The 17,460-nt window shown below is 33.3% G+C and overlaps 1 long non-coding RNA gene across 1 annotated transcript; it reads left to right on the top strand.

Moving 5' to 3' along the window:
* Window positions 1–1,802: 1,802 nt before the first annotated feature.
* On the top strand, window positions 1,803–2,476 carry LOC108367098 (uncharacterized). The gene is made up of 2 exons (XR_001848204.1): window positions 1,803–1,866; window positions 2,438–2,476. It is a non-coding gene; the product is annotated as an uncharacterized LOC108367098 (long non-coding RNA).
* Window positions 2,477–17,460: the final 14,984 nt, after the last annotated feature.

The following is a 17,460-nucleotide window of genomic DNA, read 5'->3' on the forward strand; positions in this document are numbered from 1 at the left end:
AGTTCTTGAACGGCTTCTGGTTGCTCTTCACTCCAAATGCGGCAATTTTGCTTATTTACGAAGCCATTCAACCAGAAATGAGCCTCATCGCTGAACAAAATTTGTCGATAAAAAAGCGGATTTTCTGCCAACTTTTCTAGGGCCCATTCACTGAAAATTCGACGTTGTGGCAGATCGTTCGGCTTCAGTTCTTGCACGAGCTGTATTTTATACGGTTTTACACCAAGATCTTTGCGTAAAATCTTCCATGTGGTCGAATAACACAAACCCAATTGCTGCGAACGGCGACGAATCGACATTTCACGGTCTTCAGCAACACTCTCAGAAACAGACGCAATATTCTCTTCTGTACGCACTGTACGCATTCGTGTGGTTGGTTTAATGTCCAATAAAGTAAACTGAGTGCGAAACTTGGTCACAATCGCATTAATTGTTTGCTCACTTGGTCGATTATGTAGACCATAAATCGGACGTAAAGCGCGAAACACATTTCGAACCGAACACTGATTTTGGTAATAAAATTCAATGATTTGCAAGCGTTGCTCGTTAGTAAGTCTATTCGTGATGAAATTTCAAAGCATACTGAGCATCTTTCTCTTTGACACCATGTCTGAAATCCCACGTGATCTGTCAAATACTAATGCATGAAAATCCTAACCTCAAAAAAATCACCCGTTACTTCCATATGCACGTAAATATGTATTTACATACTCCAAAATCATTTACTGATAACGTCCTTACATACGAACATATGTATGTGCATATTGCTTCCTATATACTACGCACATGCATGCATACATACATATGTACAAATGTACAACTCAGCACACGTACATATGTACAAATGTACAAATATATATATTAATATATGTACAGAATATGTATGTACATACACACATACGTAATTACGCGCATATTAAAATCCAACAATAATTATTTCATTCAAAAAAGCATGCGCATATTTCTCAAGGCCAAGTAAATTTATTCATAAATGCAACCGCAGCACATCTCCCCGCTAATTCATTACCAGCAAGCGCAGCTTTCTCAATTCGACACAAAAATTCTAAAATCTTAAAATAAAGAAATCTCGGCAAGCCAAGTGAAAAGTGGCAACTATTTCTCTATATCCAGTAAAATAAGTTATCTCGAATTTTAGTAATTTTTTATAATTTTTGGCAAAACACTCTATTTATCTGTTCCATACCAATATTTCAATCGTTAACTAGTATTTTAAGGTGTCACTTTAATAAAAGTTAAATAATAGTGTTCGTTTTCTGCAGGAAAACACATTATTTTTGATGTGTATACAATCTTTGGTTTCGGTAGGGGTAAAATTTGCGATGCTGTAACGCATATCACAAAATTTCGAAGGGCTTAGCATATGTATTTCAGCATAAAATTTTTATTTTCACTAGAAGCACCCTGTATTTTCTTGCTATTGTAAATGGTTGCATACATTTAGGCATATGCATAGTAAGAGGAAATGCGCTACAATTGATTATTACTTCCGATTACTTAAACTCCGCACATGCATACGGCTTTGTACCTATGTATGTACATAAATATGTATGGACTCATTTGTTGCAACGGGCATGAGTCACGTAACTTTGAAACGATAGTCGTTCAAACCATGCTGACAAAACGATGTTGTCAAAACCCGGATTTATGCATTTGTGTTGCTGTTACGTGTTACTGTTACTGTTACGTTAAGCAAAACTGGAATCGAGTTGACGATATCGCACAAACGATCAAACAATTTTTGATTTTTATGAAGCAAGACAATCTCGACACGATATCGTTCAGACGATTGTCGTCATACGTGATTCATGCCCTGGTTTTGATATTCCTAGATGGTTTTAGGCATAGGTTTAGTAGTCTATTTTGATAAAAAAGAAGGCGAAAATTAAAAAAAAATACTGAAATCATTTTAGCTGGGACCGTTGACAACTGATAAACATACATGAATATATGTATGTATAATATGCATATATATGGATGATAAAATAGCTCTGATCCAATACTTTTCGTTTAAAATCCTGGAAAAAGGTCAAACAGCAAAATCACTCTCTGAAGTGAGAGTAAAAAGTGAGTAACAGCAAAACGTACGGAACAAAAAAGCATCAGGTAAAATCCTGCAACTTCAATCTCTACAGAACTCTCCCAAAAATCGCTTTCCTTTACATGAACCGCAGATTATATTCCGAAAAGAAAAACTAAATTTGGGAATACATACAAATAGAAATGCTCTAACTATAAGCTCAAAAACAATAACTGTTCGTTGCAGAGCTGAGTCACTTGTTCCTTACCTCGGGTAACAAATAATTCTCAGTAATGCTTGAACTACAAATGCTCTTATCCTAAAATTCTCTACCCCTTACCACTGGTGGGGGTAAGTAGAGCNCCTGGTTTTGATATTCCTAGATGGTTTTAGGCATAGGTTTAGTAGTCTATTTTGATAAAAAAGAAGGCGAAAATTAAAAAAAAATACTGAAATCATTTTAGCTGGGACCGTTGACAACTGATAAACATACATGAATATATGTATGTATAATATGCATATATATGGATGATAAAATAGCTCTGATCCAATACTTTTCGTTTAAAATCCTGGAAAAAGGTCAAACAGCAAAATCACTCTCTGAAGTGAGAGTAAAAAGTGAGTAACAGCAAAACGTACGGAACAAAAAAGCATCAGGTAAAATCCTGCAACTTCAATCTCTACAGAACTCTCCCAAAAATCGCTTTCCTTTACATGAACCGCAGATTATATTCCGAAAAGAAAAACTAAATTTGGGAATACATACAAATAGAAATGCTCTAACTATAAGCTCAAAAACAATAACTGTTCGTTGCAGAGCTGAGTCACTTGTTCCTTACCTCGGGTAACAAATAATTCTCAGTAATGCTTGAACTACAAATGCTCTTATCCTAAAATTCTCTACCCCTTACCACTGGTGGGGGTAAGTAGAGCCTAATAAAATAAGAGGTTAGTACTTTCAATATTAAAAGTTATACCCCTTACCGCTGGTGGGGGGAAGTAAAACTTTAATAAAGATATAAGAGTAAAGAGTGTTAAATGCTCNTATAATACAATAAAAAGCAATAGAACAATTCAACTTAAAATATATTTGAACTTTTGTAAAGAAGAACAACAACAACATTGTTAATAAAAATTATTGCGCTGTAAGCGAATTCACCTGTACGATATAAGTAAATTTATAAGTATGTAATAAGTAAGCGACTTAGTTAAGTAATTTAGCATAAGTAAAATTGTATAAAAGAGAAATTGCAAAATAAAAATGTTAAGTTCAATTTTGTCATTCAACGGAGGGGGTTAGTGTTATTATTTGTATGTATGTGTATATGTACATGTTGTTTTGGTATGTACTATTTACAAACCAACGCTTTGGTCTTATCATAATTTTAATTTTAATGCTTGCATTTGCGTCGGCTATATGTATATATGTAAATAATATCAATTATTAGACCCTGCAGGAAATGGATGNAACCAACGCTTTGGTCTTATCATAATTTTAATTTTAATGCTTGCATTTGCCTCGGCTATATGTATACATGTAAATAATATCAATGCATTTTCTGATGCATGTATGGGTGTATGCATTTGTATGCGCGAACATTAGACCCTGCAGGAAATGGATGTAACTATAAGCTAACTTTAAGTTGATTAGGAAGGAGCTAAAAGTCACTTATTATCTGTATATATTCTTTGACGAAAGCTAATTATATTTGTATGGCGATGGCCGTGAAATAATCAAGGGTGGTTACTTCTGCATTAGATGTCGTCAAGGGTGGTTACCTCTGCATTTGATGTAACTTGCTTGTAACTAGCTACTTTCGGACATAAAATATCAATAGGAAAAACAAAATATTTTATTTTCATTTACTTTATTTATTTTATTACATTTCATATTTATTTACATATTCTCCTGTAGGTGGGCCAATATTCGAACTCCGTCAGACATAACTTCAAAATGATAATATGAAATTTCGATCATCCTTTTATTTGTCCTCAATTCGAAAAAGTATTTGCAAAGTGTAGGATATTTGAATAGAAATGCGTTTAAAGAAAACAATCTCCTTCATTACTCCTGCATTACTTGTCAACTAGTTTCAAGTTAGCTTTTTGTAGCTAACTACGGGTTGTATATTTAATAGAAATCTCGCAAAAAAGCTAACTACAATTGGGTTATTTTTTATTAATTGATAATTATTTTCTGCTGGGGATTAAAAGAGATCAATGCATTGATATCTTATTTCGGTTGTGTACAAAATATTGACAGTTAAATGTGTTACAATTTATGGGTTTTTGTTCATTTCTAATGTTTATGTATTTTATTGATCTTCTATTCTAAAGTGGACTGTATTTTCTGTATGTCAATAACTATTATTGTACGTATATTTTTTTATGTTCAGTTTTATTACCCTGGCAGATGTATGTATGTACGCATACATGTTCAAAGATGTTTGAACATATTTCCGAGGGCAAGGAATAATTATTTATGGAACGTATACTAAACATGTTCAATTTATTTTACAATTGAACATCTTGCGGGCGGCCAATACTGGTGGGAGATTCAAATTGAATTTTTAAATTGGTTGTTTTCTTCCGCATGAATTTCACGCAAACTACTAATAAAATAATAATAATTACTATACGTAATATTAAAGATGTGTGACCTGTCACGTGATGGAAGTCTAATCCCCTTAACTTCAATCGCTGCTTCTTAAACCCATTTAAGCTATGTTGTACTTCTACCGCTTAGACTTTGCTGATTTTTCAATTTTTCCTAATAAACAATCGTGGTACAAAGCTCAATAAAAATATTAAAAATAAAAAATGTTAACAAGCCACAGTAACATTGACAAATACGTGAGGATTTCTTGTTGATGATTGATTGTTGACGAATGGAAAGTCTTAATCTTTTCATCTTCTATGACATCAATGGTTGTTATCCAAGTTGTTTGTGGGTCGAAGTGTGCTTCAGATGACGTGATGGATGAAGATGTTAAAAACCCTCCGTTGTATCTCAAGCTGCACCCAGGATTTAAGGTAAGAATTCCCTGAGGTGACAAACTTATCCACTTTGCAGCTGATTGACCACAGTTCACGCTCTCACTGTGTTGTAAAGCTTAAAAATCCAGGTATTGGGCTTATGCAATTCAACCCAAAAATCGTCGTTTTGGATTTGTTGGAACATGCAGTTGGCAGCCTTCGTGTGTTTGATAGCAGATACTTCGCACGAGTTATCGGTAGCTGAGGTCCAAGGCCAATCTCCGTAGCAAATGTAATGGTTGCTATTGGTTTTACGACATTTGTTGCGCTTGACTTAATAAAAAATATCAATCAAATTCGAAATTGGAAATTAGTAACTCTGATTTAAGCTTAGCTACTACAGTCATATTTCGTTTGCTTATCGGTATTGCGATTAATCTGAAGACTTCTGACATTTGGGATTGTAGTAAAGGTATTTCTGCGTTAAATACTAACTTGTTGTCTGCAATCATTCCCTTCGCAGTCATAGTCTTAAAGACTTCTTTAAGTTCATTGTCCCCTTCGCCGGGTAATTTCAATTTTGATGGCAACTTGAACTTTGTCTTTTGAATTTCTTTAACAAGCTGAGACGGTTTGATTAGGGAAGGATTTATTCGCTGGTGAAAAACATCAGTGAGCATATTTAATATTGCTGTCTGTGTGTTTTCACACTCATTTAATATCGATTGTAACTGCATGGTGATTAACTGAAATGACGTTGAGAATCTATAGTTGTTGAGGTAATTTGCTGTTAAATTTTGGATGTTGTTTATTTGATTGTCGATTTTAGTAAATTGATTATTGACATCTGTTGTAGTTTTTCTGAGGACGTTGAGTGTACCGTCGATTAATGAGGTTTGCTTTTTAATCATGCTTTCAACGTCATTTTGGTTTTCAAATAAGTTTTTCATATTTAGCTCCATTATTTCTCTATCATCACTGTCCATTAATCCAAAGAGTAAGTCATAAAGCGAGCCTATGATTTCTAACGGCGCTCTTTTGGCTCTTTTTGTGTACATAAGAACCTGGTTGTTCGATTTTAGTAGTTCATTTTTACTATTTATATTTTTTGCTACTATTTCACATTGTTCGCTAAAGTAACCAATTTTTGGACATAAGTCCTTTATTTGCTTTAAGTAAATTGGCATGCTTTCAATTTCTTTGAAATAAGATTCGAGATTGTAGTATATTATCAAGTTCCAACGAGAAGCTACTACATTTACTCTGCCATAAGAGTCCAAGTATACGGCTGAACTAATTGAAATGCTCGTTTGTGTGATGAAATTTGTACTTGCTGTTGCTTCTCCTTTTATATTAAGTAGTTTTACAATAAGTACCTAAAATACTAGCAACATTTCAGCTACTGACCAGTTAGGTCTTGTTAAATTATTATTGCAAGATTTTGTGAAAGTATAGTTCGATTTCACTTTTTCATTTTGAGTACCCTATACAATGTAATGGACACAGCTTTTGTATTGATCGTTTAATAGTTCCATCACTTGTTTTTATTGTAGCTACGCGGACTTTATCATCTGTACCTTTGTGTACATGTGTTACTTTACCCAAAGGCCATCTTGATGGGGACGTGTTTTCATTTTTTATTATTACTATTTGGCCTTCTTTTATGTGTAAATGGTCGACTTTTCATTTATTTCGCTTTTGCGATGTTACAAGATATTCATCTTTCCATTTATTCCAAAAGTCTATCTTCAATTTCTGAATGATTTTCCAACGGTCTAAAGCTCCGACCTTTTCCACATCTCGCGCAACTTCTGGAATATCCAAAAGCGGTCTGCCAATAAGGAAATGCCCAGGCGTAAGAACGTTGTTGTCTTCTATTTCAGATCCCAGCGTATACAACGGTCGTGAATTAAGTACCGATTCTATTTGGCATAACAACGTTGACATTTCTTTGAAGATCAATTTGGTTTCACCAATCACTCTTCTTAGGTGGTGTTTTACGGAATTTACACCTGCTTCCCAAATACCTCCGAAGTGAGGACTTGCCGGTGGGATAAAATGCCATTCAATCTTTTCATTTGCTTATATCGGGGCTACAGAACAGTTGTTTTTAAGAGCGTTTTTAAATTGAGATTCTATACTTCGATTTGCTCCTATGAAATTCGTTCCATTGTCGGAATGTATGTGATAGCTTTTCCTCTTCTTCTGCCATACACACAAATATTGCAATTTAGCCTTTATATGTTTTAATAGCTCTATATTTGGAGCACTTAATAAGTAATGGCTCAGCGTAGTCAACACCTGTATGTGTATAAGGTGAAGACTGCGTAACTCTCATCTCAGGTAGGTTTCCCATTATTTGATGAGCAGCTTCTTGTCGATATCTAATGCATTTCACGCAATTTCGAAGACATTTTTTAATTTCTTTTTTTAGATTTATTACCCAGTACTTTCTTCTTACCGCTACTTCTACTAATTGGCTGCCACCATGCAATGTTTTGTTATGTGCATACATAACAATTAACTCTGAGAAGTGCGATTTATTAATAATTGCTGGATGTTTTTGCTCATACGATATATTTGAGTTCTTCAGCCTACCGCCTACTCGTAATACACCCTCGCTATCGACAAATGCATACAAGTTTGATAAATTACTGCATTGCTTTATATTTTCTTTTTTCAGCAGTTTTTGAAATTCATTTTCAAATTCTTTATGTTGATGCCTTTTGATTATTTCTATTTCTGCCGTATTTAAATCTTCTGATGATAAATATTGCGAATGTAATTTCGTTTTTCGCAGTTTGTTTTTAAAACGCAATACATATCTCAGCTCAAACCGATAAGTTGTTGGTGTCTAACCTAGTTTTATCGATTATACTTGCGAAGAAGAGGAGGAATGTCAAATGTTAAAGTAAACAAAAATTTACGCTAGTAAGGAAAATAGGTTTGTAAAGGTATTTTTAATAAAATATTCAGTTAAAATATATTTAAATGGCATAATATGTGTTGCAGAAAAAAGTGACCACGGTGGCACAGAGAAGAAGTTTAACTTTTCCTTGTGTGAATAACAAGCACAACCAATTTGACAGCCAACGAGCTTTGATTGAGATTATATTTAATTGTAAACGTAGTCCCCTTTCAGACACGTCAAGTCTTGAAAGCAATTTTTTTCGCATTCTCTTTTGTGTTTTCCATTTGCTTTCACACGCGTCAACTTTAATTGAATCCAAGTCCTTGGTTCTTAAATGGGAAGCAACGAAAAGATCAAAAGAGACAAGAAAACTTGAAACGAATTGACGGAACGTAGGTATCTGTACTCTTCCCCTCTCTTCCCACCTCCTTCGCCAACGAACGAGCAGACTTGAAAGCAAGACTTGACGTGTCTGAAAGGGGACGTACTTTTATGCTTTGCCGTTCGCATTTGTTTACACATCAAATTTCATGAGCACATACCTAGTAGTCACGCCTTTTTTTTTGGATGTGTATACATCTTTGGCCGCTGTGGTGTAGTGGTAAGCAGTGCGCGCTTCCACTCCGCAACGCCTGGGTTCAAGCCCTGGTAAAAGCAACATCGCAAAAAAATATAGAAAAAAGGTTTTTTCTTATTAGCGGTCGTCCCTCGGCAGGCAATGGCAAACCTCCGAGTGTATTTCTGCCATGAAAAACAGCTTCTCATAAAAATACAATCGCCGTTCGGAGTCGGCGTAAAGCTGTAGGTCCCTCCGCTTTGTGTGACAACATCAAGGCGCACGCCACAAATCGGAGGAGAAGCTCGGCCAAACACTAACATATGTGTAAGCGCCAATCTATTATTATTATTGTTATACATCTTTGGTTTCGGTAGGGATAAAATTTGCGAAGCTGTAACGCATACCCCAGCACAAAATTTCGAAGGGCTTAGCATGTGTATTTCAGCATAAAATTTTTATTTTCATTTGAAGCACCCTGTGTTTGCTTCCGATTATTTAAACCCCGCACATGCATACGGCTTTGTACCTCTGTATGTACATAAATATGTATGGGCTCATCTGTTGCAACTGTTGGTTTTGATATTCGTAGATGGTTTTAGGCATAGGTTTAGTAGTCTATTTTGATAAAAAAACCAAGGCGAAAATTTAAAAAAATACTGAAATCATTTTAACTGGGACCGTTGATAACTGATGAACAAACATGAATATATGTATGTATAATATGCATATATATGGATGATATAATAGCTCTGATCCAATACTTTTCGTGTAAAATCCTGGAAAAAGGTCAAACAGCAAAATCACTCTCTGAAGTGGGAGTAAAAAGTGAGTAACAGCAAAACGTATGGAATGAAAAGGCATAGGGTAAAATCCCGCAATTTCAATCTCTACAGAACTCCCCCAAAAATCGCTTTCATTTACATGAACCGCAGATTATATTCCGAAAATTTAGGAGTACTTACAAATAGAAATGCTTAAACTATAAGCTCAAAAACTATAACTGATGCGGTGTTTCCAAGATATTTTAACGCCCTTGAGTCACAAGTATATACAAGTATGATATTTTATCAGTCATACCGATAATTTCATGTATTAAAATAATAAAAAATGAAAATGAATAAAAAAATTAAATCAGCAATTCTGCGCATTCTGCGCAGACAGAAATACACAGTAAGCTCATCCCNACAGTAAACTCATCCCTCTTTGTAGCCACAGATAGAAGCAGACTGTTCTAATAGTTCGCGGAAATAATTATTCTTATAAACCCCTTATTTTTATTATACATATATTACAAAGCATTAATGAGATTTATAGTACATCAGAACTTATTTATACTTATTAGGTACATACATAAAAACATATTACAAACTGACTGATATATGAGTGTCATGAGTTGAGGGAAACATGGTGTCACTTACTTTGTATACAATATTGGGGGAGAAAATACATTCAGAATTAACTTTTTGATTAAATGTTTCTTTAACAGAAAAAATAATATCTGAGAATCGTCGTACTCTAGTTTAAAACAAAATGGTCCTCTACCCGGAATATTGGCAAAGTTCACCTGCACTGAAGCAAACGCAAGACCGTTGTTAAATTACGGATATTCTCCAAATAGTTTTTTGTGATGTCATCATTGCGCTTTCAGCTCATCGCGGACAGAAATTGGTGGTAAACTGACCTTGCTCTTGTGGCAACAGATGGATGCAGTATTATCAGCTGCCTCGCCTGGATAAAGTTTAGCTGAGCAAAACTCACATATCTTCACCATGCGTTCAGCACAATTTGATTCCATCTCATCTTCTTTAAGGAAGAGTCGTGCACCGCAATACGTCTTTGGTAGCTTTTCTTGCCGCCTCCTTGCACTGAAATCTTCCCTTAATCGCTGAAAATATGATGACACCAAAACACTACTAAATTGGGGAATGAATTTTTGCCTTTCTCCGGTCCGTTGTTTCTGCCTTTGGTTCCGCATACATTCCCTAGCTCGTTGCAAATAGATCTGCCGTTGTTGCATACCTTGGTTTATTGGAAGGTAATTACGTTTTTTGCGATCAGCTGACACTCCCATACACTTTTTTCTAGGCATTGTTATGCGTAATTATATTAAATTGAATCCTATAGTAGTCAAAATGGTAATTATGATCAACAAAATAACTTTTTGAAATTATAAGGNTTATGCGTAATTATATTAAATTGAATCCTATAGTAGTAAAAATGGTCATTACGATCAACAAAATAACTTTTTGAAATTATAAGGTTACCGATTTTATGTAGACTTTATGAGATAAACGCAATATGTCAGTATATCTAATGGAAAAATTTTCTGTAAATGAAATGTTGAATTGAAAGTCACCAAAAATACCATAATACCAAACAACAATATGCTTACCATACAAATAATACTCGTAATAAATGTATGGCTTAGCAGTTCTCACAAAAGGAATCTCCGAATATTTTTCTGACAGGGTAGCCAGAAACAATATGGGCTGCAAATAAGATTGTGATGCGAAATTTACATAAAATACCATAATACCAATATACATATGAATGTACTTACCGTATCTACAATTTACGCGATAAATATATTTCTCAGCTTTTATCATAAGAGGAAAAAGTGAATATTTTTAACTGACAGCGCAGCCTGCTACAATTCTTATAATTGAAATTCCTATTATTTGGATTACAGTTATGTTTAAGCTTCAAGTCACAATACCACAGTATTTTGAAGTTAAGTGTTATTATGGTGATGCCACAGATGGCGCGCTTTAACGGCTTCGTTCATGTACGAATTGTGTGGTTTATATTGCAGAATTGAGTAAGAATTCGTGAATGATTTCATGGAAATCATGAAAACTAAAAAAAAGCGGCATAAATATTTAGCAGCTATCAATACTAATCAAAAGTTTTGCAAAAAATGTTATTTGTAACTTTTTATTTTTACAGTTAAATATTTAAGTGTTTTCTGATATTATTTTAGACATAATAATCTATTGGGGGAAAATAGTGTATTTAAAATTTTTTATAAAGAAATAATGTTATCTTGATGTTGTATTTAGTGGTAAAGATATATACTCGTATATAAATATATATAAGAACTGAGGAATACAAAAAGCATTTTATGTTAAAGATTTATATTTTGAATGCCATCTAAAGTGCACGATGACTCACACGTGAAAGATTTTGTTAGTTGTGACGACTTTATATAATTTTCACTAGTTTATAGTTACGGTATGCGTAGTAGCGCGTAAAGAGCGGTTTCAAAATCGAATCCCAATACGATCACAATATGGTTTTCGGCTTTTATATTTGACTTTATGTAAGTATATTCACTACATTTAGAATGAAAAAGTTTAATTTGATGTGAATTACTTGGAAAAAATTGTATTTATTTATTACTTCAATAGTAAATATTTTACTGTAGAAAATTAATAATAGATTACCTACTTATTAACGGATAGGCTTTTTAAAAGATCGTAATTGTATAAAAAAAATGTTGTGCGCACTTTACGAATTCGTACCTAATTCTGTATACATTTTTGACTTCATAATTCATGAACAAAGGAAACCCCTATAGCGCGCCATCTACCGACTGGCATCGGCAATTAGTATTGTAAAAGTATTGAAGTGCTATTGTGACTATAGGCTCGGTTTGTTTTTGTTTATTTGTTATTGACGTTTGGTTTTTCTTCTTTTTGCTCATGAATAAATCACAATAAGCAATGTTCAGAGTTGTATTCGCGAATTCAATTTCGCTGAAAATTCGTACGCAATTTCACATGATATTTTTTTATATGGTCAAATTGAGAATTGTATAGCGATTTCAGCTGAAATTGAGGATGAATTTTATACCACAACTTTGATATTGTACCACATTTTCCAATTTTTGGCTATTTTACAATGTAATTTTTTTTATTTCATTGACTACTGCAAATTATACTATATATATAATATAATTACATATATAAGAAAATTGTGGTTATTGAAGCACAGTATTTTCCTAACGATGATTTTTTCAATGTTGTTCTAAATTGTGTAACATTATTTTAAATTTTCCTTTCTTATTTATAAATTTACGGTCTTAATATTGGGCACTATATTATTTAATTCCTTATTATTCTTTTCTCTCTTATTGTCGCGTCCCATGATTCAATAATAAAAGGATAATTATGAGATAATTATTGGCAGCCGCGGTTTAGCACTCTCTTACAAAAAAAAATGTTGCACTTACGAAGGACAGAGAAAGAAATGAAGAATGAAATCCTTTGGTGCGAAAATGATAGTAGAAAAGTACGCAAAGTCGGCAATCAGTAGTGAATTTCCTTTTGCGAATTATAATGTATTTGCAGGAAAATTGGCATTTCAAACGAAGTTGTAAGAATTATACCTGAATTTTGTAATTTATTTCATTGGTTAATTGCAGGGTTCGTATTTGCACACGCATGTGCAGCACATCCTAACATTTTACGCTCACACACGTGTGCTGTGCATATAAAAAATTAAAAACTTGCTCACATCACATGTGTGTGCCGTTTGGTAAAAAGCACGGGCACATGTGTGTACTTTATTTTTATTAATATAAGGCACACGACCATGTGCGTGCTTTGCGTAGAGAAACTTATACACTTCGATTTCTAACTCAAATCTTAAAATAATTTTTTAATATGTTTTCTGTAATATAAAAAACAAACAACATCTCACTTTTTATCGAATTGTCTTTCAAAAAATAACGTTTAATAAACAAACTCTTTTAAAAATATATTATGTGCATGTGCATGGGCTGAAATTTGTACAAAAATCGGCTCACACACATGTGCATGTGCTTAATAACAAACAGCACACACTTTTCTGTGAGCAGAGTTTGTTTTCCACTTATGCACACACATGTGTATGAGCAGTGAGTGCAAGTTGAATGTGTATCTGGCGTGTGTGTGAGCAGAGCATGTGTGTGCAAATACGAACCCTGGTTAATTGTGCTTTATTTGAATATAAAAATAAACATATTGCACAAAAAAACTTATATTTCTATTTCACACGTACATAAGCTACTATTTTTTTAATTTGCAACGACGCAACACGGTGCCACGGATAAGGGAGCTGTGCGAGAGAGACAACTGTCAGTTTATCGAACCATTAATTATTGAATTATGTGTGCGCCCACCACTGTCGTTTACGGTGTAAGCGATGCTGCAGTCACAATAGTGCTTCAGTACAAAGTACCTTTAGTGTAGCTTAACAATGGCAAATTAAAAACAAGAATTAAAAAACCAATTTCTTTACTTCAGAGGAGTTATGACCATTAATATTACCTAATAACCACTCAGGGGACCTCTGACTTCTCAAATGACACCTCATTAGTGGAACTGCTTACATAGGAAAATATAAAAAGGGAGACTAACAAAAAAACACCTTAGAGAAATAATATATATGATTAATTGAAATTAATGTTTAATTACTAACCTAACCTAAATTTGGATTTATGTAACTGAATCGCCTAATAATAGCTACAGATTATCCTAATTTTCGAGCTTAACTCCCTAATCTGTTATTAGAAAAAGAGATTAGCCATACACTATGATAATTAAAAATATCTCAGATTAAACCGATAACTTTTTGGTGTCCAACCTAGTTTTATCGATAATACATGCGAAGAAGAATGTTAAAGTAAACAAAAATTGACGCTAGTAAGGAAAATAGGTTTGTTAAGGCATTTTTGATAAAATATTAAGTTAAAATATATTTAAATGGCATAATATGTGTTGCAGAAATAAGTGACTACGGTGGCACCGAGAAGAAGCTTAACTTTTCCTCGAGTTGTGTGAATAACAAGCACAACCAATTTGACAGCTAACGAGGAGATTATATTTATATGTAAACGTACTTTTATGTGTGGCCGTTCGCATATGTTTACACATCAAATTTCTTGAGTACCTAGTACTCACGCGTTTTTTTTAAATAAAGTCAAAACTTCTAAAATTACAAACATATGTGGTTTTATCGGCAACTCAGCTCGTTTTCTCATTTTTCGGCCCGAAATTGTAAAATTTTTGTCCATGACGCGCCACGATTTTTGTAAAAGTGGGTCAATGTACCTTGAATACTATTTGTATAAAAACCAAAAAAATTATTTTATTTATTCTTTAATATTACAAATTTCTATATTTCAAAGCGTTTATAAAAATATATTTACATATATTCACGGATGATTTTTATTTATGTTCATCCGTAAGCAAATCTTCAGTACCACAAAAAGATTCAACCACATCAAAGTAAAAGATATGCTATGTCCAAACTAGTGCTAGTCCACTGTATATGTCCATATGTATGTATGTCTGCATGTATGCGTGTAAATATGTCAACTCAAATTTGCTTTTAACCTATTTTAGCGCACATAGTTTTTTTCGTTCCAGCTGTTAATATGACATGATTTTTTTAGTTAATATTCATAAGAGTAACGCGTGTCTACATGCAGAATTTTAAACGAAATATTATTATTCTCCATATAAAATGTACGAGAATAGCTTTATTAAATGTTAACTTATGCGAAAACCTAAATATTTCGTCAACCTAGGGTTAATATTGATGGTGTCGTGGCAATTCGCAGAAAACTTAATAATTTGTCACTGGATCGAGGACGGCGAGGGGAAGACGAAAGCAGATCAATCGTACATATTTATCATATATGTAATACTTCTATATTGGCAGTAATACGGTAGACAAACGGGCTCGATTATTTGCATAACCAGCCTTAATTTGCTTTAACTCATGCATTTTCCTCTTTAAAATGAGCAGCCGAAAAAATGCACGAAATTTTTGGGAATTAACTCGGATCCAGGGAATTTTCGATGAAAACACTGGTAAAAACGGCCAGTTGTTGTCTTTTGTACAAGTAAGCAAACGAAGCAGTCGAGTTTCGCGTACGCGGTAGCCGAGTGGTGAGAATTGCGAGCTACAAGCCTGGAGCTGCCAGGTTCTATACTCGGTTGGAGCGATTGCGAAAAATTTTTTGTTTTTATTATTTATTTTATATTTGTTTATATTATTTTATTTATATATTTAATTTTACTTTATTTTATTTTCATTTGCTTTATTTTATATCACATTTCTTATTTTACTATTAGTTAATTTAAATTTTTAGAGATGAGTTTTGTTAAAAATTCCACAACAACTAACTGAGAGTAACGTAAAAAAAAATATAGAACTTATAAAAAAAAGAATGAAAAAGAAATAAAAAAAGTATACTGGCCGTGGGACTCGAACCCACGACCTTGCGGCTGGTTTATTCGCATTACTGCCGTCTGTAAGGGTAAAATTTTAATTTGCATTTATGCTTATTAATTCAAATTAATTTTCTCCGTCTGTCTATCATATAAGCTAACTTCTCAATGTGTAAGCATTCCGAAATCAAAGCGAGACAGTCCAGTACCGTTTTTGTCAATGTATTGTGTACTTCAGCGCCGTTTTTGTATATGTGTTGCGTACATGTTTATTTATAAACGTATGTGTTCCTTTTCTTTCGTACGTGTTTATTGATATATCTGTACTGTAGTGTTTTCGGACGGTACTAGCTCTCACTGCCAATATAGGAGTATTACATATATGATATTAAGCACATAAATAAGGCATACATGTTTATGCGTTTGTCTTTTTGGATGAATGAAGAGATTCATATATGTAGTGATTTAGAAACTGTCATTTCAAGAATGTGCTGTGGCGCGTATTCTAGAAGCGACGCAGCTTTTTTGGCATCTCGCCGTTTGTCTTGGTCAAATCCCGGACAGACCAGGCAATATTTTTATTTTTTTTTTTTATTGTCATATCCACATTCCACTTTAAATTTTACTATTAGCTTTGTTCAAAATAAAATAAATGGATATGTAGGCGAATCCAATTTTAATTCCTATTTTTAGAAAGCGCAAGTATGTGTATGTTCTTACCTAAAAAATTATTTCATAAGCAGGTAATTTTAAACACACATATGGCCACACACAGGACTACAAAGCTGCGTACCAAATTTTTTTCTAAAGATGCTGAATAAAAATTTAGAAATTTTTATGAAATTTTGCAGAATTTTCATAATTTTCGCATAACGTCTGAAACTTGGATTTATGTACACACTTAGGTAAATGGTTTTTGTTAAGTAATCAGATATACTTTCATAAAAAATATTCAACTAAAAAAACAACTAAAGAAAAATAACCAAAACTTGCAAAATGTCGCGTCCCAGTTTATGTGCATATATGTATGTACATATTTGGTTCGCTGTAGGTATGTAAAATTTTTCATAGATATTAAATTCAAAGTAAGGGGTGGCAGTGGGATAAGTGTTTCTACTAAATATTATCAGAAACTCATAAAATTATAAACATAGCGAAAAAATTAAAAAGAAATGAAAACACAATTAAAAAAAAATTAAAACGAAGGTTTGGCAGGTCTTCGTTTTTTATAAGCCACACACATGCTGCCAGATGTTTCTGGCGAAACACATACTTTTTTTTGCTAAACATTATTTTCTACCTCGGAATTTAATAGCATTTTTTGTGTTCCAAATGCCTCTGTTAAATTCCATACTATGCAATTACAAAAATGTTAAATTCCATACTAAACGATTTCCACTGAGTAGTTTGCACCTTAAATGGTCTCTGACAAAAGATCGACAGCAGAGAACATTTAAGAACGAGAAGGTGCATATTTTTGAGTGAAAATATTGTGGTCTGAAATGGATCCACTATGGAATTTCACCAGTCCGTTCGCATATATAACATGTTCATAAGAGGTTTTTAACTTTTTTGTATATGTTCTCTTTTAAATATGTTGCGTGTGGTGTGTACGATGTTGCGAATGAATGCCGGTATACACAGAAATAAACTTAACTAAAAATTATCAAATGTATTTACATTACATTAAAAAGAAAAACAAAAAAAAGTAAATTTAAAATGTCAGTTTAGACCCAGAAGTATTGCATTATGCAAGACA

The sequence above is a fragment of the Rhagoletis zephyria genome, unplaced genomic scaffold, assembly GCF_001687245.7.
Source record: "Rhagoletis zephyria isolate East Lansing unplaced genomic scaffold, Rhagoletis_zephyria_1.1 Rzeph_scaffold_02537, whole genome shotgun sequence".
Lineage (NCBI taxonomy): Eukaryota > Metazoa > Arthropoda > Insecta > Diptera > Tephritidae > Rhagoletis > Rhagoletis zephyria.